The sequence below is a fragment of the Wyeomyia smithii genome, chromosome 2 (genome assembly GCF_029784165.1).
Source record: "Wyeomyia smithii strain HCP4-BCI-WySm-NY-G18 chromosome 2, ASM2978416v1, whole genome shotgun sequence".
Lineage (NCBI taxonomy): Eukaryota > Metazoa > Arthropoda > Insecta > Diptera > Culicidae > Wyeomyia > Wyeomyia smithii.
The window spans coordinates 74,066,529-74,093,429 of record NC_073695.1 but is presented as its reverse complement, the minus strand read 5'-3'; the positions used below and the strand labels follow the sequence as shown (position 1 = coordinate 74,093,429).

The 26,901-nt window shown below is 37.8% G+C and overlaps 1 protein-coding gene across 2 annotated transcripts in view; it reads left to right on the top strand.

The window, feature by feature from the left end:
* Nucleotides 1-281: 281 nt before the first annotated feature.
* Nucleotides 282-26,901, top strand: part of LOC129724985 (ras-related protein Rap-2a-like) — a 51,456-nt gene continuing 24,836 nt past the window's right edge. For both annotated transcript variants that reach the window (XM_055680323.1, XM_055680324.1), the window contains exon 1: nt 282-883. The gene's annotated coding sequence lies outside the window, so the exon portion shown is untranslated. The remainder of the gene's footprint in view (nt 884-26,901) is intronic.

The following is a 26,901-nucleotide window of genomic DNA, read 5'->3' as shown; positions in this document are numbered from 1 at the left end:
AACAAACGATTCTCTTGATTCAACGGGAGAGATGTTATGATATGGCTACTCTCGGAAAATCCTAGGCGATGTCAAGGGAAATCAGGTTGAGAAACTAGAGCAGTTGCGCATTCCAGCTACGCCACCGTTGCGGCGCTGCTAGAGGAAATCTCGTTTTCTGCTCACTAACGGAACGGTCGCCACAAACCGAGAGCAACCGAAAGAGCTTCCTTCCTTTGGCCGAGGAAGCGTGATGTATAAATTAGGAAGCAATCAAACGCATCGTTATCACTTTGTTACGGGACCTACTTGCGGGTGAAAGCTACTAGAGTTCGCTTTGTGTGTAAACAGGTTGAGCGCGTACGAAAGTTTATTCGGTTTATTTGCAGCTTTCGACGTTGTTGTTCGGTAACACGATACCTGAATCGTATATCAAGTTCTCAAGTGCTTTTGGAGTGGGTTAATTGACAGCATCAACAAGTCAAATTTTGAAACAGTCTAGACCATTTCGCTAGCAGAGGCTATTTGATTGCCCCTGACACAGATTTTCCACCCAAGAGACAAGTAAAACTCTTGGGAAAGTAACTCTCGGTTGGCTTGACTGTGTGTAGTGCATGCAACGAAGAAGTGGACTCTGTGGTTGATTAGGACGATAACGAGGACACTAACGTCAACGATGGCGCCGATGGTAAGCCATTAAGGCGAGGGTTAGTAGATAAGGAAAAACTAACGAACATAAAGTGGGGGACAGCTGGCGTGTGTTTGCAAGTTTGGGATTCCAATTCCGGGAGCTAGCCTCATATTATTAAATTGTTTGCTGTGTATAAGTGAAACTAACCTGGAATAAACGATAGCGTTCGAGCAGGCGTTACAAGTTTCGTTTTTGCAATTTGGAAACCATAGGGTGAGTAAATGGCAATTAAAGTTGTTTGAAGTTTTATACATTAATTTATCATACATCAAAGAGTTACATCAGTACAAACCGCAACTTTTTTGCTGCCCGGGATGATAACCGGATAGTGAATCATGTTTCTCAACAGAGTTTTTCAAATCCATTGGCGTTTACACGATGTGTTTTTATTAAATTGAATCACAAGATAATTCAGCCTGAAATTCGTTTTAAAATCTTTATTAATATCCTACTTGAATCTCGTAGAATATTTAAAACAATTTTGATGCAGACAACGTGCCAGAGTCATTTTTCATGATTAAGGTAGAAAGACCCTGCAGCTATTTAGCCAAATTGACTACTGAAGTTTCATTACCTTGTATTCAACGGTGTTGCTTTTAACATTTTAACTCTGTAAAGCATTTATTATGAAAATATTATATTTCACTTATTTTTACCAAGAAGAGAAAGAAGAAAGCAAAACTTTGTTATTATTACTGATTCGATTCTGTTTTTAAGTATGTATTATATTTAAACTTAACTAAGCATATGAAAAAATCAGAATTTTTAAAAAATCTATGAATCAAAAAACTGATAAAGTTACTAAAAAATCCCACGCAAAAAGCGTAACAACAATGTTAAAAATGGTGGCAATCTGGTAAAAAATGAAATTGTAATGCAGCACGCCGATTAGAAAAACATTTACTGACAAACGCATAAACATATAAAAATGCAGCTCTGTCTGTCTGATTCAACTACTGGAAACGACGGTTTTAGGGGCCGAGAAAGGTGACTAAGATAGTTCGGGATCCCTTCCTTTTCTGGAAGGGAGGGGTTCCATAGAAATGAAACACAAATTTCTGCACATCTCGACAACTAACCAAGGAAATGGAAGCAAATTCGACAGGTGAATATTTTTAGGGATTACAAATATGTCCATAATGGTTTAACACACCTCCTTCTTCTGGAAGGGTGAAGTTTCCTACAAATGAAACTCAAATTTTTTCACATCTCCAGAACTAATCGAGTAAATGGAACCAAATTTCGCATGTGGAGGTTTTTGGGGACTAAAAATATTTTAATGGTGTTCCAACACCCCTCCCTTTTCTCGATAGGAGGGCTCTTATACAAATCAAACATAAACTTCTATGGTGGTTTGATACTTCTCCGTACTCTGGAAGGGGAGGCAGGCCTCCCATACAAGCTAAACAGATATTTCAACCAGGTTTTCCTGAAAACAGCCTACAATGATCGGGTCGATGCACAGGAGTCAAATCTCGACTCCATACGCCGTTTATAAATTTAAGGTGGAAACTTCCGGTTTCTAATATGGGTATTTCCGGAATCGCAATGGTGCTCTGAAGCCACAAGTCGACCTCAGACAAAATTTTGAATTGTAAGATGGCAACTTCCGGTTTTTGGAAAACAGCCGAAAATGGCCGATTTCCATCCAATATGAGTACCTCCGGAACCAGAATAATGCACAGTAACTAGAAATCGATCACATACACCATTTTGAATTTTAAGATGGCGACTTCCGGTGTCTGAAAAACAGCCGAAAATGACCAAATGCCACCCACTATGAGTATCTCTGGAATCAAAAGCTAAAAATTTACCACATACACCATTATGAATTGTAAGATGGCGACTTTTGGTTTCTGGAAAATTGCCGAAAAAGACCAAATAACACCCAATATGGGTGTTCCTAAACCAGAATGACGCCCAGGGGCCAGAATTTGTCACCAAATGCCATTTTGATATCCAATATAGCGACTTCCGGATTCGGAAAAACTGCCGAAAAAGACCGAATATTGCTTCGATAATAATAATCGAGATGATGCATAGAAGCCAAGCATTGACCCTGGACACTATTTAGAATTCAAAGATGACCACTTTTAGTTTCTGGAAAACAACAAAATTACTGAACACCACCCAATATGGGTATTTGCGGAATCAGATTGATGCCAGAAAAACAGCTGAAAATGATCGAATTTTTCTTTCCTCTGTGTGGACTCATCACTGCGACCAGAGACATTTTGATCTATTGTGATATTGCCCAGGTGTTTTCTGTACTCCGCACTTCATATTATTGGCAGTATCACTATTGAAGTGAATGATACGCTTTTTCATTTATATCCGTGCTTGTGTGTGAGAGTTTACCCTTTCATTTCAAGCTTACTGCTCTACTATACCGAGCCTCTTTTGTATCCTACCAATATCGCCAAATTACAATTCCCTGATCTGAGGCAACACCTAACGTTCCTCTCTGGCCAGGTTTATTCTAAGAGGGACTTGTTATGTCAAGAGGAAGGAGTCTTATCGAAACCTCGTTCCTCGTGCCAATATCGCCAATTACAATTCCCTGTAGAGGGTAAATATTTCTAAGATCAGTTTTATTATAAGAAGGACTTATTTTGTCAAGAGGAAGGAGTCTTATCGAACCTCGTTCCTCCTACCAAACACCGCGTCACAATCACAATTCCCTGAAGAGGCGCTCAATGCTTCACCTCTGGTCAGGTTTATTGCAAGAAGGACTTATATTTTTGTCAATAGGAAGGAGTCTTATCGAAACCTCGTTTCTCCAACCAAGACCGCGTCATAATTACAATTCCCTGAAGAGAACTATTATACGTTACTCAGAGCAGTTTTATTATAGATTATAGGGCTTTTTCGTTAGGATGAAAGTCAGCAAGGGTACTATAGAATTCAGCTTGAAGGAAGGGTATGTAGTGGAGAGCCTGAGAATGAACCCATGTTTAAGTCCTTTGACAACCAAATGGCCTGATTCTACTAAGATTCGAACCCACGACCACTCGCTTATTAAAGCGGACTCTGTAACCTTGCGGCTACGAAGCTCTCTAAAAATGATCGAATACCACTCAATAGCAATTTTTTTCAGAATAGAGGTGATGTACGGAAGCCAAAAGTCGAGGATGTTGTCATTCCGATAAAACCAATCATTTCAAACGATTTGCCTTTTGACTTTGATCATATCCTATGGTCGTGCATTTTGAGTCTATAAACAAATCGCAAGGAATCAATGAATTTGGAATGTTTAAAATTATTATATTATAAAGTTTATATTATAAAGTTTCTGCAGAATTGTGAGGTTGGTGGTTTCCTCATTTATATTCAAGGTACAAAATGACACAAACAAAGACTTGTTTGCATTTATTTATTATTAAGCGTAAGCTTGATACACTTAATAGCGGTTACATCCTAACATTCCGATTTTCTTCCATAGTGATACCACATTTCCAATCCTAACATTCCGATTTTTATCCATAGTGATACCACAATTTAAAAACAAAATATTTCTCGGTGACCGGATGCCCAGAAACTGTTCTAGAAGTATTTCTACCTGTTTGTTTAATAAGTTTAGCCATTCAATATATAATGTTGCTATCGAGTTCGACATTTTAAACACGCATTGATAAAGTGTTATCATATTTCATTAAACTTTGATATGAATGACTTCTCAACTAAGTATTAAACAGCTAATACCAGTTGTGACGACATCGGTCACTTGGCATTTGCCATGAAACTAATAAATCCTGCCGAATAGGGTTCAACATTCGGCTTATATCATGCAGATTCGTTATTAGGACATTCAAATTAGTTCGTAGAAACTAATTGAATATGGAGTTATTCAAACCCGAGATAACGTCACTAGCGGAAATTGTGCTCACGGTGCCTAATTGGATGACGCTAATCGACATCAAAAGTTATGTATGTGAACGATATCTAACCACAAAAGTGACGCAACGTAAAATTTTGATTCCTGTGGGTGGACTTCCTAACGAGTAAGCGATTTGCAATAATCTGCAACGATTCAATCGCTGGTATTTCGTATAATCCCTGGAATAATGCGTATACTTCTGGAATGTTCTCGTTAACATGACTTTGCGTGCAACCGAAGCGCACATTATTACGTACCGTGAATTTGCGAGGGCAGTTGAAAAGCGATTTCTTTGTCGTCACTGGCTTTGATACGCAAACAAGCTACGAGCTGTACATGCACACCGCATTACCCACGCAGCATTTCGTTGCACAAAAACCTTTGGAAGCAGAGACGTTCTGCTGTTCTTCGCCACAGCAACGTGACTTCAAGTTGAATCCGAAAAGCGATACCAATTTCAATCCATTCTGCACGGTTCACTCAGAGTCGCAATGCATTTCTATCACCCCATTCGGGGAATGCGCTTTGGCACACTACAAAGCCGATTGATAATCCTCAGGACACTAGCTGGTAATAAATTCCAGATAGTTCCTCCAGCAATGCGCGGGGCCTCTTTGGGTCGACAGGATTGCTCTTTGACAATCGATTGAATAATTTGATCGCATGCTATCGTGATCAGAATCGAATCACAAACTCATAACAGAGTATGTGCAGCGTAACAAGATTATCACGAGAAATCGTCGTTTTCGTTACAGCATTGCATAAACAACTAGGATGAGAGTATCGCGTAACTAGCGTCATGTTATACAATACTATCATTAGTGTTCTTCCCAATGTTTACCTCATTTTAGCTGAAGCCATCCTGCGGATACAAGATGCTGCCTCACAGAAGTTTGAGGTAGATTTTTGTTTAATAAAATACTTTTTTATGCAGTGTAACAATTTCAGCAGTAAATGATTGAAATTGAGATTTTTCTTTCCAATTTAGGGTAGAAGCACCGGTTTTGGTCATAGCACCAGTTTTGGCCATAATAGAATAAAATTGATAATTGTGAAAAAGTATCTTGAATTACTCCTATTTCGAAATCTCCTTTCGAAACTGCTGATGTTATTCGATAAATACATTAGTTACTGTAGCAAACAAATATTCGTATCTACTTCTAATAAAGGAACTAATTACACTCTCACAGGTTTACTGTACAGTCTAACGTTTAGGTAATTTGCAAGCTATTTTTGATAGAGCATAATCTTGTTTAAGTTTGTACATTTCTATAGCAAATTTTGTTACCAGCATCAGGCACAACTTATTACAGCACATGGATAAAAAAATAGGCATTATGATATGATTTTTCTCTGCAATATCAAAAATAACAAAAGCTTCCAAAAACGATTCTTGGCCACATGTCAAAGCAATTCCATAATTCATAATCCTGATATTGGCCATATGTAAACAAACCCATGGTGTAACAATTTCAGCAGTAAATGATTGAAATTGAGATTTTTCTTTCCAATTTAGGGTAGAAGCACCGGTTTTGGTCATAGCACCAGTTTTGGCCATAATAGAATAAAATTGATAATTGTGAAAAAGTATCTTGAATTACTCCTATTTCGAAATCTCCTTTCGAAACTGCTGATGTTATTCGATAAATACATTAGTTACTGTAGCAAACAAATATTCGTATCTACTTCTAATAAAGAAACTAATTACACTCTCACAGGTTTACTGTACAGTCTAACGTTTAGGTAATTTGCAAGCTATTTTTGATAGAGCATAATCTTGTTTAAGTTTGTACATTTCTATAGCAAATTTTGTTACCAGCATCAGGCACAACTTATTACAGCACATGGATAAAAAAATAGGCATTATGATATGATTTTTCTCTGCAATATCAAAAATAACAAAAGCTTCCAAAAACGATTCTTGGCCACATGTCAAAGCAATTCCATAATTCATAATCCTGATATTGGCCATATGTAAACAAACCCATGGTAACGTATTAACATTGATGCAAAACATGTAAAATACGAAGTTTTTCGGGCTGTCATACGATATCGCATAAGATTCGTGAAAAACACAAAACTGGTTTTGGATAAGAAAGATTGTATTACTACAGCACCGCTATTTGATATAATATATCCGTTCTCTATTTGTTCAGATTATTTACAAAATTGTAACTTCGGTTGTATCTACCGAAACTAACGCTTCGGACTTTTAACAATAGTTGGTAAATAATACGAATAAGTCTCTATGTGAAAAAAGCTAAGAGCGGAAGCTTATTAATTAAGATAAATGACAGAAGAAAAATTAACGTAGAACAATGATGTGATGTCAGTGTTATTAAGCATCCTACTAAATTTAAACAAAATTCTAGCTACTGCACTGCTAGCTATGTGTGAATATAATATTATTCTTTAGTTTGATTTATAGATATACTGGCCTTTTAGTTAGTCCTGTGCGCCGCCACGCCGCGCCGCCGCCGCCGACACTTTTACGCACGCCGCCGCCGCCGATGATTTGGACTCGGCGCGTCGCCGAGGAAATTTTTAGCGCGCCGCCGAGGAAATTTTTACCGCGCCGATAGTGATTGTGTATGCTGGATTTTTTCCTGATTATAGAAATACCGCAAATCACAGCCGATAAGGAAACAATCGTATATTAAGTAACGCGGAATTTGGCAATTCTTAATACCCCTTCACTCCGACGTAACGCAATTTTGCATGGTGGCCTCACGCAGTGTAACACTTCGCTAAGTACCTCCCCTGTATTTACGTATTTACGAAGGGTACGGGACACGAGACATATGGACGCTAGGCATATGGATGTTAGGCATAGTATGCTAGGCATTCAGACGCGAGACTTAATGGATGTGATGCATAATCGATACGAGGCATACTGCCATATAGCATAACGGACGCGAGGCCGAATGGACGTGAGGCCTAATGGACGTGAGGCCGAATGGACGCGAGGCTGAATACGATATTGTATGATCGCATGAGTTCCAATTATAATGACTATGTGTTCCAGATTTGCAACATACATTCCGCAGCAGAGTCTATTGAAAAATATGTTGCACCCTTGATGATTGACAAAAAGCGTCATTCAATGAATTCTATATTTAACTCAGATATTTTTTTCTCTACGTATGTAGTTTAAGCGTAAATATATTCCTAAAGAGTTTAGGTTGTGCATAATATTTTTTCAAATCATGCGGCGCAGACGCATAATCGAGGGCAAGGAAACGTGGCGGCACTAAGCTGCCGTGGTTTCCACAGTCCGTGCCGGCCGCCGACCCGCCGTCGGAAGCGGCGGCCTCTTGCACACAATCGACTGATCTACAGATTTGCTAGGTCTACTCAAACAGAGTTTCTTTCCCTTAGTTAAGTCCGAACGAGTGGTAGCGAGTAAGGACATCATTCGCTCGAACAGCGAGTCAGCCGAAGGCCACGAGTGCATTGCTTTCTAAATGACATCCTGGAGCGAAATACATGTTATTTAAAGGGGCTGTGATGATGACGATAATACCGTATTCCGCCTCACTTCCCATCGGCCTTGTGTCTATTCGGCCTTGCGTCCATTCGGCCTCGCGTCCATTCGGCCTCGCGTCCATTCGGCCTCGCGTCCATATGCCTCGTGCCCGTATGCCTGCCATCCATTATGACTAGCGTTCTATGCCTTGCGTCCGTATGCCTTCCGTCTGTATGCTTAACGGGTTGTTCCCTAAGTGTAAATTATTTTAATTTGTGGAAATTTGATACAATATTTGACATTAAATATTTAGACTTTAGTCTTTTTTATCGAAAGATATAAAGAATTTCGAAGTCATTATCAATAATTTGCACGGGGCCAGTTTGGTTCGAGAATATTGTTTCAGTTATTATATAAGTTTATATGTTTATTTTTATTTTTAATTTTTATGTAAACGTATGAGCAATCCGGGAATGTTGAAAAATTAAGAAAAAATGATTAGTGGTTTTTCATCTATTTTTTGGTAAAGATTTTAGTTTTCTCTAGAATACTAAGTTTTTTTTTAGATCAGTATTGGGGTTTGCAATCCCGGGAACGATTTCCCGGGAATTGCCTTTTCCCGGGATTCCCGGATCCCGGGAATAGGAATATTGATTCCCGGGATCCCGGGATTCCCGAGCTCCTCGGAAAATTTTCTTACAATTTTTTTTTTATGTAAGATTTGGACCACTGCGACCAATGTTTTGATCTTTTGTGGTATACCTCTTCTTTAGTCTAGGTACTCGTGGCAGACATATCACTATCGATGGAAGTGATCGTCGTTGTCATATCGCACCCTTTCTCCCAATTAGGCACTGAATTTCGTATGAAATGTATTACCTCATTAGGATTCGCAGACCAGACCTCAAAAGGCTCCAAAGATCCTTTTCCAAAGGCTCTTATTCTGCGCTGTATTAGTGCACTGCAGTGGCAGAGCAAATGTTCTGCGGTTTCACATTCGAACCCGCAGAGACGACAAATTTCGTCATCTGACTGACCAATTTGTTTCAGGTGATACTTACTTGGACAGTGTCCTGTAAACAGTCCGGTAATTGTTCTTAGTCCCTTTTTATTTAAACTAAGCAATTGCTGGCTGTTCTTGACGCTTGGTTTTATAAAGCGTTTAGACTGGCGTAGCCTCACTGAGCATATCCAGTTCTCTTGTATAGTCCTATGTTCCCAGGCTTTCAATTCTGCTTTCAAGGTGCTTGATGACACCCCACAGAACGGTTCTGGGCCAATGAAATCGGTACATGACCCCTGTCTAGCTAACGTATCGGCTTTTTCATTGCCTTCCACTCCGCAGTGACCAGGAACCCAGTATAACCATACTTGGTTCCTTTCTGCCACTTGTTTCAGTGAAAGGATGCACTCCCATACTAGCTTAGAGGTACATGTGAAGGCTTTTAGTGCTTTAAGTGCTGCTTGGCTATCAGAAAAAATGCATATATTTCCTATATTTCCTAGCCAAACAGACTTGTGCACATTCATAAATTGCAAATATTTCGGCCTGGAACACTGTAGGCCAACGGCCCATTGGTATCGAGATACTTATCCCAGGACCATATATACCTGCTCCGGTTGAATCATTCATTTTTGAGCCATCTGTGTAAAAGACGACAGAGCCTTGTCGGATATTCGGGCCACCTTGTTCCCAAACTTCCCGTTCGGTCTCTATGATTTTGAAAGGTATTTCGAAGTTTGCTTCTGTATTCATCCAGTCTTCGATACCTGGTATATGTTCATCAGGTACTTTTTTAAGGCGTGTTAGTCTCAATGCACTTTTTTCCGCCTCTAGTTGTACTACCTGGTGGAGTGGTAATAGATGCAGAATTGCATCTAAGGCTTTTGACGGAGCACTTTTGATTACTCCTGTAATTGCATTACAAATGAGCCTTTGCAACTTGCCAAGCTTGTTCTGCGTTGACCTTTCTTTTATTTTAGGCCACCACACTAGCGAGGCATACGTTATTCTTGGTCTTATTATTGCCTGGTACAACCAATAGATCATACTTGGCCTTAGACCCCATGTTCTGCCAATAGCTTTGCTACATGCCTAGAGGGCACTCGTAGCTTTACCGATGACATATTCAATATGTGCATTCCAGCTGAGTTTCTGATCCAAAACCACTCCAAGGTGTTTGGTCTCAATGGAAAGCATAAGTGTGGTTTCACCCAATTTCAGGCTATCTATGTTATACCTTCTCTTCCGAGTGAAGGGAATAATGGTTGTTTTTGAGGGGTTAATGGTCAGCCCCTCTCGTTTACACCATTCTAAAGTGCAGTTCAAAGCTAACTGCATTCTTTCCGATACTATACTGTCAAATTTTCCCCTCACAAGAATAACTACATCGTCGGCGAAGCCGACTACTTCGAAACCTTGTTCAGTCAGGTTTCTAAGCAGCTGGTTTACAACCAGTGACCACAGCAAAGGCGATAAAACTCCACCTTGCGGGCATCCTTTTGTTGTTTTTCTTGTGAGGGTGGTATTTCCCAATACTGCAGTTATTTCACGACTGTTCAGCATTGTTTGAATCCATTTTGAAGTATATATATCGAATCGATGACATCTCATTGCTGTGAGCATTGAGCGATGGGATACATTATCAAAAGCTCCCTCTATGTCTAAAAACGCAGCAAGTGCGATTTCTTTTGCTTCTATAGATTTCTCTATTTTTGTAGTCAGCATGTGTAACGCATCCACTGTTGACATGTTGCTTCGGTATGCAAATTGATATTTGCTCAGCGGAGAGGTTTTGATGTAGAGCAAAATCATTTCAAATCGCCTGGAAATACGCGAAAATTAAATCGACCATTTTTGATTTGAATTAAACTTTGCACACGTATTTGGCTTAGCAAACTGAGCATTTTTCACAGGTGGAGAGATTTTTTACACCCATGAGTTACATTCTAAAAGGGCGTATGCCTTTTGGCACAGGTTTTATTCGAAGCATTGTAGCCCAGAAACCGTTGGTTGTATAGAAAAACTGTCTGAGAATGAGTTGTAGGAAATTAAAAATGCACCATAAAAAAATATACACTGTACAAAAAAAAAATTTCTGACCAAAAAAAATTAAAAATAAACATTAAATTTCAATTTAAAAAAAAAGAGTTGAATTTTGTTTTATTTTTTTTTCAAAGAAACTTGACGTTAAAACGCAACTTTAAAAAAAAGTCCAGGATGGAGAAATGAAAAATATTTTTTTTATGAAAATTCTAATTCAAACATTTTTCAAAATATTTGTATTTTGATGATTTTAAAAGATGCAGAAAGTCATTTTGAATCAAAAAGCTCTTGATAGTAAACATTCTAAAGGCATTGGTTTTCGAGTTATTTCTAATTTAAGCTCGAAAAATTATAATTATTTAAAAAAAAAACGTTTTTCCTAATTTGTCCATGGTTCTCCAGCAAAAACCATACGTTTATTGGAATGCTTGATCAAAAATATACAGTTCATTCTTTGACAACAAAACGATTGGGCGAACGGTTCTCAAGTAAAGAGTTAAATGTTCTATGTGATATAAATATATATAAGAATCAAATATTTATTTTCTAGTTTTATTATATTAGGAACATATTTTTTATGACATAGATACTTTACAGAACTAGTTTCACCTTATATTTTATATACATCATAAGTAAATGATTCGTCATCTTTTGAAAACTGCTTCGTTTGTATCTTATTTTCTGAAATCGGAACAAAAGAGTAATACTTTTGTGTGGCAGCTATTATTATAGATTTTTTGAAAAAATTGCTCCATTCTGTTACTCCTTGTTCATATTCTTTATATGATACCCAACTAATTGACATTTTTGATGAATTTTTATTATTTTGCTGATTAGACCAATCATACAATTCTTTTGCGCTTGTAATGGGATGTTCATGTTCTTTAGCTAAACTTGCATTTCCTGCCATTCGTTTTAATATGCAACCAATTCCATCGCATGGTTCTTTACCATGAGAAGTCGCAAAAAAATGCCACTCTGCATCGACGTTATATTTTGTTTTGAACTTGCAAAGACTTGCAAATTTTTTTCTATTTTTATATTGTGAGGCAGCTCCATCAGACATGAATATCGCTTTCTTCAACTCTATTGTTGTTTTCAAAAAACTCATTAATTTGGCAATGAACACCTGAACCGCAACAGTATCATGATGGAGTACTTCCGATATTATGATGAAGCTGATATTCTTAAGTGTTCCAGATTTGAATAGTAAACAACGAAGGGATGAATGGTGGCTTGACTATCATTTCAATAACTACACGACTCACAAATTGATAAAGACGTATTAAAATGAGCTTGACTGTTCAATATTTTTATTTTTGCGATAACGTTTTCGTTTAATTTGCGTAAGCTTGATGAGCACCGATGATCAGGAAAGGGTTTACAGCATTTGGGCTTGGTGTATTCCATTTTCACTTTATTCATCTTCACAAAATGCAAACTGTTACTAACACATCTGGAGTAGTGCAATCGTATTTATATACGAAAACAGATATTATAGGTAACCCAGTAGTTATTGGTTGCGTACTTTACAAACAGTTATTATTAGTAAACAAGAAGGTAGTGTTGCACGACAAACATATTTTTTTATAAATCATTCGGCAAGGGGGAACGTGTACGTAGGCTAAGGTTTAGCGCTTGAGTTATTTATCCAATCGTTTTGTTGTCAAAGAATGAATTGTATATTTTTAATCAAGCATTCCAATGAACGTATGGTTTTTGCTGCAGAACCGTGGACAAATTAAGAAAAAGGTGTATTTTCCGAAATATTAATAATTTTTCGAGCTTAAATTAAAAATAACTCGAAAACCGATGCCTTTAAAATGTTTAATACCAAGAGCTTTTTGATTCAAAATGACTTTTTGCATCTTTTAAAATCATCAGAATACAAATATTTTGAAAAATGTTTAAATTAGAATTTTAATAAAAAAACTAATCTACCATAAAAAAATTATTTTTCATTTCTCCATCCTGGACTTTTTTTTAAAAGTTGCGTATTAACATCAAATTTTGAAAAAAAAAAATAAAAGAAAAGTTCAACTCTTTTTTTTTCAAATTAAAATTTAATGTTTATTTTAATTTATTTTGGTAAAAAAAATTTTTTTTTGTACAGTGTATTTTTTTTATGGTGCATTTTTAATTCCCTACAACTCATTCTCAGACAGTTTTTCTATATAACCAACGGTTTCTGGGCTACAATGCTTCGAATAAAACCTGTGCTAAAAGGCATACGCCCTTTTAAAATGTAACTCATGGGTGTAAAAAATCTCTCCACCTGTGAAAAATGCTCAGTTTGCTAAGCCAAATACGTGTGCAAAGTTTCATTCAAATCCAAAATGGTCGATATTCGACCATCGGTCATTTCGCGCGATTTGTCTCTGTAAGTTGATTTGACGTGGTAATCAATGAGTTTTTCCATAATTTTTAACATAATGGATGTTAGACTAATTGGTCTGAAGGCTTTTGGAAGTGTTCTGTCGCGCTTCCCCGCCTTCGGTATAAAGATCACTCTCGTTTTTCTCCAATTAGTGGGTATATAATCAAGTGTTAAACTAGCCCTAAATATCTCGGTTATGAATGGAATTATTACCCTTTTACACCGTTGAAGCATTATTGGCAATAATCCATCCAATCCCGGGGACTTACAGGGCTCAAAGGAGTTAATTGCCCAGTCCACTCTCGATTCAGTGAAGATATCGCAGGCTATATTATGCGCATTTGTGTTAGCGATAGTCGAACCAGCACATAACGCATTTGGATCCTGAATTTCTTCTTCTTGAATAGATCGTGAACCTGGGAAATGTTTCTCCATCATAACATTGAGTGTTTCAAGGGAATCAGTAGTAAAAGTACCGTCGTCCTTCTTTATTCTGCCCAAGCCATTCGTGTGATCTTTGGACAGGGCTTTGTGTACTCTTGCAGCTGCAGGGTCCCCTCCTGCGAGATTTCCTGATTTCCCTATTGTATTTTGTAAGGGACTCTCTGTAAGCATCCCAGTTTGAGGTTAGCTTGGCTCTGTTGAACAACCTTCTACTTACCTTCCTTAGTTTTTCTAGATTTTTGTTCCACCAAGGCGCGTCTTTGCTAGATACTAGATAGGGATATTATTTTATTTGTAAATACCTGCGATGATTCTTCCAGACCTTGTACTGTCTGTATTCGGCCTTCAAAGGTCGATTCATCGCAAAGTATTTTAGAATAAAAAAGTTCCCAGTTTGTTTTTCTAGGGTTCCTGTAAACTTCCGTTACTAAGTCCCCTGCGTTATATTCGAATATAATTTGCTTGTGGTCTGATAGAGAAATCTCATCAGATACATGCCAATCAGTAATTTTTTCCGATAGTTTAGCACTTGATAAAGTAAGATCAAGTACTTCTTGTCGAATCGTATTTACAAAAGTTGGATTATTACCTCGATTACATATATCAACATTGTTAGATAGTATATAGTCAAAAAGGCACTCACCTCTTTTGTTTGTGTCTGTACTTCCCCATATTGTATGATGGGCGTTTGCGTCACACCCAACGATGAACTGTTTATTCAGCCTCTTGCAGTGCGCTATAAACCCCTGAACTTCCCTAGGAGGGGCTTCTTCTTGTTCCCCCGGAAAGTAGGCGGAGGCCACCATTACTTCAGCTTTTCCTCGTGTCGTTGGCAGTTCCACTTGTACAGCAACTATATCCCGTCTAATGAATTCTGTAATTGGCGTAAAGTTAGTGCTACTACTTACCAAAAGCGCTGCCCTTGGTGCTAGCGCAGAATCATCATAAAGAGGCTTACCCGTATTTGTTAACCTGCGGCAAAGGATTCCACTAGCCCCTTTTGCGTGATGTAGGTTCACTTGGATGAACTTAATGTTCTTGTTGTTCATTTCGGACTAATTTTGTTCCTGGCGGCTTCTTTCGCTCCCCCTTTGCCCGATGGTTGTTCATGGGTGTTGTTCGCCCTCAGTCATTGCCCCTCGAACAGGCTGTTTCGGTTGGTTTTTGCTACCACTCGGTTGTGAAGCTAAAACATCCGTAATTCCCATGGATTCGGACTTGGCGCTTGTGAAGTTTCGACCAGCCCTGATTTTCCGCGGATAGATTACTCCGAACTTGTAGCTCAGCTTGTACTTCCAATCAGCGATTCTTTTCGCTGACGCTTCGTCCACTGATAGGATGAGCTGGACATGATTCTTGATGGGCTTGCGCTTTAGCACCCTCCAAGAATCAGTAGCAATATCGTTATGGCCCTCGATTAGAGCTAATATGGTTTCGTTATCGTTCTTGCCACTCTTTGGAAAAAAGACAGCCAAAATTTCTGGTCTCGGGATAGATTTACTATCAACAACCATCAGATCACCCGTTTCCCATGGCTTAATTTTCGGAGCAATCCCTTTCAACCATTCTGCAGTATCCTCGTTTTGGCACTCGATTACCATAAACCCGGACTTAAACCTGCAGTTAGTGAATTTGGGCTTGAACTTTTCCTTCCTTTATTCAACGACTTTGGCTAGGATGGACTGTTCGATTAGTTCCATCATAGCCGTCGAGAGCACAGACGTGGCCAAGGACCTCACAGTAGGTGGGAGGCGCTTTAGGTTTGCCTGCCGAGCTGTTTTCAGTCCCAGTGGCATTTCCTCTAATCACCTCCATCCGCCTGTTTACTGACTCCTTCCGAGTGGTTGCAGGAATTTGGCATTCCTTCTTCCTTTCTGGACGAGGATTGCTTTCACTGCAATTGGAGGAGTCAATTTGCCTCGGTCTCTTAGCTGTTTGATTTGAGTTCATTGTTGAAGGGTTATTGCGAGAAGACGGGCCTCCTCTCTGTCGTGCCCATCTTCAAGCAACTTTTTGAACCGCTTTCTCTCCGAACCACACAGTCGCCTAGGAAATTTCCTGCCCTGAAGAGCCCCTTTGGCATGCGCCGACTCTTCATGACTTTTTTGTTCAGTCTCTGTGGTGGCTTTCATCTCTGAATCCCCCACAGAAGCCAATACACAATCGGAGTAGGTTTCCGAATCAACGACCTCCGGTGAGTTCAGAATTGAAGACGAACATGAAGCAACGTCTTCTAGTGAACGGCTTTGGAGTTGGTCGAATTCGTTTCCGATTTCCATTTTTTCGGTCATTTTTCCTTACAATATTGCAATAAAACTAAATATCGTATCAAAACACGAAACTTATGTCGTAGAAGTGTAGAGCAGCTTCATAGTGTGCATTATACGAAGCAAATATTTGCTTGAAACGACGATCAATATTTGCTTGCCGTGTAATATCAAATTATTTGCTTAATATATTTGTCAAAAATATATGCTGTCTTATTCAGTAAACGATTAATTAAGAAATATTTTCTTCGTCTCATGTCTTTTTTCGCTAGTGAGTTTACTACTTAGCGGATAGTTGCTTGATTTTTTCTTTGATTATAGACAGAAAATTTTGAAACCTGTAAATTGATAAAAAAAATTGAAACCCGTAAATCAATGCGATCAGAAATAAATAAATTAATAAAACTCAGTCAGTGTAACTTGGGTCGTGGCCGCAATTTCACATTAATTACGAAGGCATTAAAATGCTCTAAAATCTGGCTGCCAAACCCTCAGCTTTATCTTCAACAAACTAAAAGTATTGGACTCTTCAGTTTCTAATAAAATGTAGCAAGAGCTGGAATCGGTGATTTAGAAGTATTTTAGAAATCAGACACCAGCGGTGATTCAGCGATCTTAAGCAAAGTTTTACAGAAGGGAACTACATTATTTGGGCTTAACGAGAAATTGTCAGCGGAACTGAGGCAATTGATAAACGATTGTTCATGAATTTCTGGAGTAAACTTGAATAAATTTTGTTCTTCAATTGATAATTAAATTGTAAACGATTGTTTGAAACTTTTTATTAATAAACTTGATTTGAAATCTCATTTTTGCTAAGGATTTTTTCCTTTCCCGGTTCCCGGGAATTCCCGGGAAATGAGATTTTTTTATTCCCGTTTCCCGGGAAATCTATTGTCGGGAATATTGCAAACCCTAATCAATATGCGAGAATTCACTGAAAATCGAATGTTTTTGCTGAATTCTCCTTACTTTGTTGCTTGAACGTTAAGGCATCGAAAGAAACACTTTCAGCTATTTTCCATTACTATGGTGATATTTGCGGATTTTTCGGTCAGAATGGATCGCTTTCAACCCATCATATTTAAGGGTAATTTTCAAAGTAATGACATCACATAGTTCATGTGATTTTGTCGCTTTTTTCAACGCTATTTCGAGCAAACACAAAATTTCCAGATGGTAATGAAGAATCTGTGAAGTTTAACGAAGAACTCTTTTTGAATGAAAAGAGTATCCCATATTTTCGGTTGTTCCATGGTCAACCTAACAAAATATATGAAAGTTGAAAACGACCCTCTAACGTAAGATCAATCGAATTTTCCCAAAGTCGGTCTACGGTTAATCAAAATGAACTCATCGAAAAACTATCTATCTTTTTTTTTCAAAACTGAACCTCTTTGGAAATAGTGTTCCTTGCAATTTTTTTGGGATTTACACTTGTTTTACTTTCTCTGCTTGGTTTATTATTTTCTGGTAGCTAAATTGTTTGTTTACTTGATTTCTTACCATTTTTATTTCTAGTTTTGACATCATGTCAACCCTGACGCAATATTTTTTTTATTATCGTTGAATTAACAAAAACCGAAAATGAGAGTTCAAAGCACACATTATGCGCAATTATAAGTGGTAATTAGTGTCACGCCGATACACGCCGCCGCCACCGCCGCCGTTATAAGCCAACGGCGTCACGCCGGCGCGCCGGTCGCCGCCGAGGTAAAATGTTTTCTACGCCGCCGCCGCCCCCGATGATATGGTCGGCGCACAGGTCTACTTTTAGTTAGTAAAATAACGAGGATTTTCTGCTGATAAAATATATCTACATGGTGAAGTCAAATTATAAAATAAATTCGTGTGAATTTAACTTTTTCGCGAATTGGCCAAAATAGAAGCCCCGAGTGGCCAATAAGCAATTGCTATGGCCAAAATAAGAGCCTAGCGAAGTTTTTTGGTTGGAAAATATATAAACAACATAGCATAATTTTAGTATTTAAACTCAATGTTAGTAAAAAATACAGGCGAGTTTATCCGATTTCCACGTTGAACTGATTCAATAACATAGTTTTCGAAGAAAGCAGACCAAATATCATTCATTAATAACATACTATGGCCACAAACGGTGCTTCTACCCTACTTATTAATTTTATTTTTGTCGTTATGATTGACTCCAAGCCAGACTAAACAAATTTATAGCAAATCGTTCTGCTAGTCTGCTTTATATTCTACTGTTTTGCATGCGTAACACGGAACAAGGTGCAAAGATTGGTGTTGTGTTTATGCATCTTAATGCTGTGTTAAAAAATTGTCTACGGGTCTTCCTCATGCAAATTTCACAACACAGATTTAAGATCACAGTGGTTTTGTTACATTATGATTGAATTCTTTACTGTTTTACGAAGTGTAACGGTTAATGCTATCATATTTTTGTCTCTAATTTCATTGTTATTGTGTTATTTCATTTTTGTGTTTTTTTTTTGTTTACTGAAATATCGCGCAAATACCTCCTCATTAAACTATATTTTTTAAAGAACCCTTTTCTATTTGGTATCGTTGAAATCAAAATGTTCTTAGCTTGCATTCACAAAAGGTCAGCCGTCTGGTTGATGGCTTTAAGTTCGGTAGTTCGGTGAATACTCGAATTTACATCGGTTCTTTGGACACCATATAAAACGAAATGCAAATCCAGAATCGAACAAGTTTACACGTCATGCGTTTTTTGACTAATATTAAGGGTATTTCATCAGGATCACGATGTAAGATGAAATTAGCAAATTAATTTGTGTTACACATTATTAAATGACTTAATCACACCAACAGACAAATTTCAATTCACATCATTCTGGCTTGTTCAACAATCAAAATACGATCGTGTTTAGTAAAAAACATCTTTTTCTTGAGGATTCTTAGCACATTTCATAATTTGCAAGATAAAAATTCAGCACTGCTTCAGGAACGTGTTTGTGGAGTGATGAGAGCCGACAATTAAACAATTTACATGGAGCTAGTATATTTCGTAACAGTTTTAGTTCCTCCGGACACAGTGTTCTTGGCTAGCTCTACAGCTAACAGCAAACATACGGAAGTTTGAACTTCACTGGCATAACTCTCCTCATGATGGAAAAAGAAGCGAAGTTCTCCTGCTTGTCACCTTCGATAATGTTTTACTGTGCTTTGAAATTTCGAAATTCTTTTAGAGCATTCCATCCTTTTTTTCGAATTCCCTCATTCTATCACCTATGCCGCACCGCCTACTTGTCACTTTAGTCCTCTTCGCAGGTTTCTGAGACAATCACATTGGTTTTTTAATCATACTGGTAGCAGTTTTGATCAATGATACATGTCCCGTTCATCTCGTGCTGGGCGTTAATATACGGTAGGTCGAATTCATCGTCTGCTGCGTAATAGAAATTAGGTGCGTTGGTGCTGGAGCACCTGTCTATCTGACGGCTGTAATGAAGTAACTGCAGAATGTTAGAGTTGGCGGAGAACGCTGCTAGAGATAATAATAAAACGAAAACCATCCCGCTTCAGCTGCAGTTGGCAATCCGCTAATACGAGGAATTGAATAAGCTTATATCCGGCGTTCAGCAGAACATCCAAGCTGTAAGCTGTTCTTCTCTTGAAGAAAACGGAAAAAAAGAAATAGTTTGATTTGTTCCTAGCATTGTAAAAAATAAAACAAACCTTTCTTTTTAAAAAGACCACATATTTTTAATTGCAGCAGTTAAAATGAGTTTTCTTCATCTCAGTACTACACAGCCGTTCTACGCATATATGTTCCATTTTCTATAGAGTTACTTATAAACCTGGGACAATAGGGTGGGACAAAAAATAAATGTTAGCTCCCATGCAAATTTCGTGTTCCTTATCGAACCTATAACGACTGTGCAACTTTTCAGATCGATCAATGAAACTATATTTTTGCGCCCGATTTTTAAAGCTTCCATACGATTTTGTATGGGAAAATTCACTTTTTCAAAACTTATTCTCTAGAGATGTCCAGTTGGCTCCCAAACATAAATCGATTTTTAGGAAATTTTCCTGGGAAAAACTCGGAAAACCGTAAGGTGCTACGATACTTGTAGAAAAAGTTATTTACCTCAAACTTATCGAATATCTGACGAACGGGTCACCATTGAATTTTCCAGCAACACTGCTACAGCATGCTGCTATTGCAAACTTGCTTGAGGACAAGAAATAGTTTCGCGTGGAATTAGGCTTTGAAGTGTGATTTTTGTTTATAGTATCTTCGGGGAGATAAATTTTACGCGATATCATTTCTTATCACATGGTTGAATTTGCAACAGCAGCATGCAGCAGTATTGCTAGTAAAATTCAACGCTGAGCCGTTCGTCAGATATTCAATCAGTTTGGGTTGAATAACTTTTACTACAAGCATCATAGCGCCTTTTGGTCTTCAGAAGAATTTTTTCCAGGAAAATTTCCTACAATTCAATTTATTTTTAGGAGCCAACTGGATATCTCTAGAAAATAAGTTTTGAAAAAGTTGATTTTCTCATACAAAATCATATGGAAACTTTAGAAATCGGGCGCGAAAATATAGTTTCACCGATCGATCTGAAAATGTAAACAGTTGTTGTAGAGCCCATAAGGAACGCGAAAAGTGCATGGGAGCGAAAAAATAACACCATTGCTTTTTTCCCGTATAACCGTGTCCCAGTCTAGTGGGACAATTATGCGTAGAACGATAGTACAGTACTCGTGAGTAACTGTAAAGAAAAAATAAACGCAATTCTTAAATTACTCATACTTAATGAAGTCCGTATTTCCGTAATTGTGATTCTGCACAGAGGCCAAGAATGGACCACAGATGCCATTTTGAAATCCAAGATATCTTCCAGTCACTATCATTCGTTAAACCTTTCTGTTTTGTGCTGTGTTTCTGCTATTCGCGATACAAGAGTACACAGCGGCTTACACTGCTGAGTAAAATTGGATAGCTTTCAAAGAGCAAACAGGCGTGACGGGCGCATGGATACATTTTTTTGCAGTTTCAGGTTACAAAGCAAACAACGCAATTTGCCTTTCGACCTGGATGCTCTCCTCATTTGATATATGCTCAAGAGACACACAGTAAAATCACTGCAGTGAACTTCATTATGTAGCTATTGGTGTAATGTCCTTCCGTGTGAAAAAGCTCATACCAGTTTATTATCTCTCTGGAGAGATATTTCAGATTTCACCGCAGTGTTTTTTTATTTTTGCATTCTCCCCAGATAAACACGACTCGCTTCTCTCTTCAAGCAAGTGCGTGGCTTTGCTCACCAGTGTGAGAGCAGTTGTATTCGCAGTGAAAGATAATCTCCTACACGGTAGTGGTTCTCTGAGGACAAAGAACAAGCCTGTTGAGCTCTCGTACCACTATGCAAAAAAACAATCATTTTTTCATAAGAACGGTATCAACTACAATTGATGTGGTTGAACCGAACACTGAGCAAAACACGACCACACTACGAGCAGAGACACGAAAAAGTGATTTCACTGCATGACAATGCTCGGTCTCATACTGCCGAAGTCATTAAAACTTGCAAAGAAACGCTCGAATGGGAAGTCATATCTTACTCGCCATATTCCCAAGTTTCGTCCGATGACACATATGGTTTAGCTCATCAGCAGTTTATATGGAGACATCGTGAAAATGCACGAAATCAGCTTAGCATCTAACAACGAACACTTTCATGGTAACGGTATTCGAGCTCTACCAAAAAGATGGAATCAAGTTCTAGCTAGCGATGGACAATACTTTGAATGATTTATTGCTGATTAGTTTTTAAAAATAAATTTACTTTTTCATTCACGGAAGGTGATGAACCAATTTGTAGCACAATTCCTTTAGTTTATCGCTCATACCGCAAGCAGAACGAGCAGGTGCGTTGTCTCAGTGTAAAAGTACATTTTTCTATTCTGTTTTGCCAAGATTTCAACGTCCAATTGACATAATAATTTACAATAATGTTGCTTCTTTACTGTTTTACCTGTTTCAAGGTAGTCGATGAATATTATGCCTTGAGACAACATAAATGATGTGACCAACGCATTATTTTCAGATGATTATGGTCTTGACAAGCTCGCTCGTTTTCACTTTGCGGCACGACTTCACGATTTTTTTTGGATATTTACCGGCGTATCTGGCTCATTTGACTGTAAAGATTCTTTTCGGTTGAATTGGTTGGAGCAGATGTTCCGGAACAATTATCAACCTATGGTTTCGTTTGTACAGCATTTTTCCCATCACGAAACACTAAATTCACTGTTTTCCATGGTAACCAAATAACAGAAGTAGCGTGATTCCAAGATTTTAAGTGCAATAACTTGAGAACGATTTATTAACCTGTCATAAAATTTTGATCGCATCCTCTAGTTATGATTGGTACAATCGGACAATCCCTAAGAGGTTTGATTTGCATGCAACGCCATATCTATGTCATACCAAAGATGGTTCAGCCTATGAAGTTAGTAATCATTCAGCAGAGATTAACCTGAATCAACCCAATGATGTCATATGGCATCATTTGATCTTGATTTGTGTCTTGACTGAGAATGAAATTCACGAAGCATTTCCATCATTTGGCAACACTTATATGAACACCGCTTGACAATAGAAATTACATGACACAAATTTAGTGTTGTACGTAGACGCTATCCAACGTCGAAAAATGAAAAATATTCACGAGGAATTCTGGGCAGATTTGGTTTAATTCGTAGCTTGCCTACGCTTAAACTATTGGTGTCTCAGCGAGACATTTTTTACTGATTTATTTATTTTTAATTTCTAAACCTGAGCCGGGTTTCGAAAAAAAAACCTCAATTATTCCACCTAGCGGTCAAACCCAGCCTTTCTCATTCAAACTCATATCAAATTGTTATGAAGTTTGTTATTTGTAAGCTTGAGAGATGACGCGTTCGTATGACACTAGTTATGTTCAAATAAGTCGTGTAATCTTTGAGATAATAGAATTTCGTTGTTTTATTAACAATTTAATACATAACGGTTGCTTAGTTCAATTATAATCAAATGAAATGGGAACGTATAGGGCAGCCAAACTTTGAAACCACGTGTTCAATGATAATTCATCAGTTAACCCTTAACTAGCCCGTTCATCTGATAATACTGTTGACCAAATCGGTTGTGTACTTTCTGAGATAATGAAGTTTCGTGGTTTTCACAATTCGGTACGTTACAGACGAAGTTACAATTCGATTAGCTAGACCTTTCATTTGACACTAATTTCGTGAAAATCGGTTCAGCCATCTCTGAGAAAAGTGAGTGAGTCGGAATATGTTTCTTTTCATAGCTAGATTTCACATTTTTAAACATAACAGGCAAAGTAATAGTCCGATTGCAAAAAAATCAATAGGGTCTTATGGGGTAACTAGACCTTTCATATAACACTGATTTTGTGGAAATTGGTCCAGCCATCTCTGAGAAACATGAGTGAAATTAAACAGTCTTCAGAAGACGTTTCTTTTCATAACTTTTGAACCACATATCAAATTGCTATAGAATTTCTTACTTGTGAGTTTGAGAGATAACCCGTTCAAATAAGTCGTGTGATCTGTGAGCTAATAGACTTTCGTTGTTTTTATAATTTAATACATAACGGTTGGAATAAAAATACGAATATAGTCAAATAAAGTGGGAACCTATAGGAAAGCCAAACTTTTCATTTGACACTAAGATTGTTGAATTTAGTCCAGCCGTTTTCGGGAAAACGAGTGAATTTGAAAAGTCACCGGAACATGTTTTTTTTCACAATTTTTTAACCACGTGTTTAATCACTATAGAATTCATCAATTAACCTTTAACTAGCCCGTTCATTTGATACCAATATTGTTCAAATCGGTTGTGTACTTTCTGAGATAATGAAGTTACGTGATTTTCATATTTTGATACATTACAGACAAAGTAACAGACTGATTACATTGAAATTCAATAGGGTGTTATGAGGCAGCTAGACCTTTCATTTGACACTAATTTCGAGGAAATCGGTTTAGCCATCTTTGAGAAAAGTGAGTGAGTTTAAGTAGTCTTCGGAATATGTTTCTTTTCAAAGCTGGATTTCACATTTTTAAACATAACAGGCAAAGTAATAGTCCAATTGCAAAATAAATCAATAGGGTCTTATGGGGTAATTGGACCTTTCAAATGACACTGATTTTGTGGAAATCGGCTCAGCCATCTCTGAGAAACATGAGTGAGATTAAACACTCTCCAGAACACGTTTCTTTGAATAACTTCTGAACCACACGTTCATGAAACACATGAAACTCAAAAGTTAAGGGTTTTTTAGGTAGCTTGTTCATTTAAAATCAATTTTGTTAAAATCGGTTGAGTAGTTTCTGAGATAATGATGTTTCGTGATTTTCACATTTTTAAAAATAACCTCGAAATTAAGAATCCGATTACAATAAAATTCAATAGGGTTTTATGGGGCAACTAGACCTTTCATTTGCAATCAATTTCATTGAAATCGGTCCAGCCATCTCTGAGAAAATCGAGTGTGATTGGGAGAGCGTTACACACACACATACACACACACATACGCACACACACACATACAGAAAATGCTCAGCTCGTCAAACTAAGTCGATTGATTTACGAGATACGAGATGGAGCACTTTTATACCTTTGGTGATTGCTGATACCTTTACAGGAGAAAGGCAAAACGATTGAATTATTAGAATGTTGGTTTCGATAAATGTTTTTTTCAGTGTAGATATTTTCATTATTTGTTCAAAGTTTTGAAACAATACCAGAGTACACAAAATTTAATTGAATTCTAGAAGGATCTACAGAAGAATAAACCAAATAAATGCAAACTGTGCTAGCGTAAAATATATATTAAAATTTTTATTACTCCTGAGGATACGAAATTAGTGGGTGGCCAAAGAAACCAACGGTTGCGAGTTCATTACCGTTTTTTGCTCGCTGTGCCTTTGAAATCAATCCGCGAAGCCTGGGGCGAGGACATGACCGGCTAACTAACCCCTGCTCTGCTTGCCTAACAGAGTGAACGCACAGCGTAGCTTGATTGCCGTTCCATGTCATTTTCCTACTGATACCTGGAGTGACTGCTTCGGCATAGCGATGATGATGGCACGTCCGGCGCCACCCGGGATGGAATTTCGCTCCAGTGGTGACTGATTGCTGGAAGCTTCGGAAATCTCGTAGAAGTACAATGGAGGGAGACTGGTATTTGCATTGAAACAAGGAATATTTTTTTCTATACGATGAACTTTCATTTTTATAATCAGACTGCAATTACCTATCGGTTAAAGGATTGAAAAAGTATCGTACTGCATACTGTTTCCTTGTTGAACTTTGCCTTAAACTTTCATAGCTCTCGTTATTATCCCTACGTTATGGTCAGTACCAGCTTAAGGAAGAAAAACAATACGTGACCGAGCACAAGCTCGATAAACGGTGCGGATAAACTTTTACTACAAGCAGACGAAGCGGTTTGCGGCTATGTATTAAAATAACAATTATTATCGTTTTTTGCCAATACATGTATTAGTCATTCTCTGGCGCTGTGCTGTGCAATATTGTGGACGCAAAAACTCCAGCAGCTTACTGGAAGAACCGGTATAGTGGAATGGTTCCGATAAGAGGTCGCAAAGTAGAGAATCACTCGCAGTGGAATGAGAGGTGAAAGTACCACTGATAAGCATAAGGCACATCTAACAATCAGAAACGACAATCATCGAGGGGTTTCCTGCCGATACGGCACATTCAACAGGTTCAATTATTAGTTTTATGGTTTCTGTTGCGACGTGCAATAAATCCTTTGTTTGTGTTGGATAGGTATTACGCTCGATTTCTATCTGATCATTTGATTTTTTTATTGCATTTTTATTATGAGAAAAAAATTTCAACAGACCATTTTTATTTGCTTACTATATTAACTGCTAACTCTGTAATCGATATAAGTGTGTCAAAGTTAAAGACTGGATTTCTGCTAAGCCTTTCATGCGAAAACAATTAGTTTGAACAATGAAAAGTCCTTTCATCGGATACGTGCAAGCAACAACTTCGTTAGAATGGAACAGTAGACAGCAAAATAGTCGACAAAGCAGAAGCTCTAGTCCACATAATTGACTTTATCACCTTCTCGAGTCGTCCTGTCAGATAATAGAGTGTTTTATTCTGTCTCCGGCTACGGGATTACACTATAATGTATCGTAACTAATGAATACAGCCGTTACTTGACACACTGATGTCTGCTGCGCAATGGTTGATATTTTGCTACAATGAGAGCTCTGGGAACGTACGTCAATCAGATAAATTATCGGGATAAGGTCTCGCAATTTGTTTACATACAGCTATGGATCGGGATCCTTCCGATAGGAGGGAACCGAAAAACAAATTCGATGGTTGTTTATTAGCACTTGTTACTCCGGTACGTTTTTGCTTAGACGTAGGATAAACAATAGATTTGTTGACATTCTGTTAATGAAAATATATATTGTTGACGTACCTGCCAGTAACTTCAACGCTATTCAATTATGATTGGATTACAGTGAATAAAAAGTAATTTCACATCTTAGCTTAGCATCATTTTCTTCCCATTAAAAACCAAAATAGATAATTAATTTGCCAAGAAGAAGTTCTTAATTCGATTGCAATTTTGATTTTAAACCTGTAGTTTAAATAAAATTCGTTATTCTAGACGATAACATATAAATGTAAAATAGAAATTGGTCGAGAGCTAGTGCTTGTTAGGCCACAATTGTAC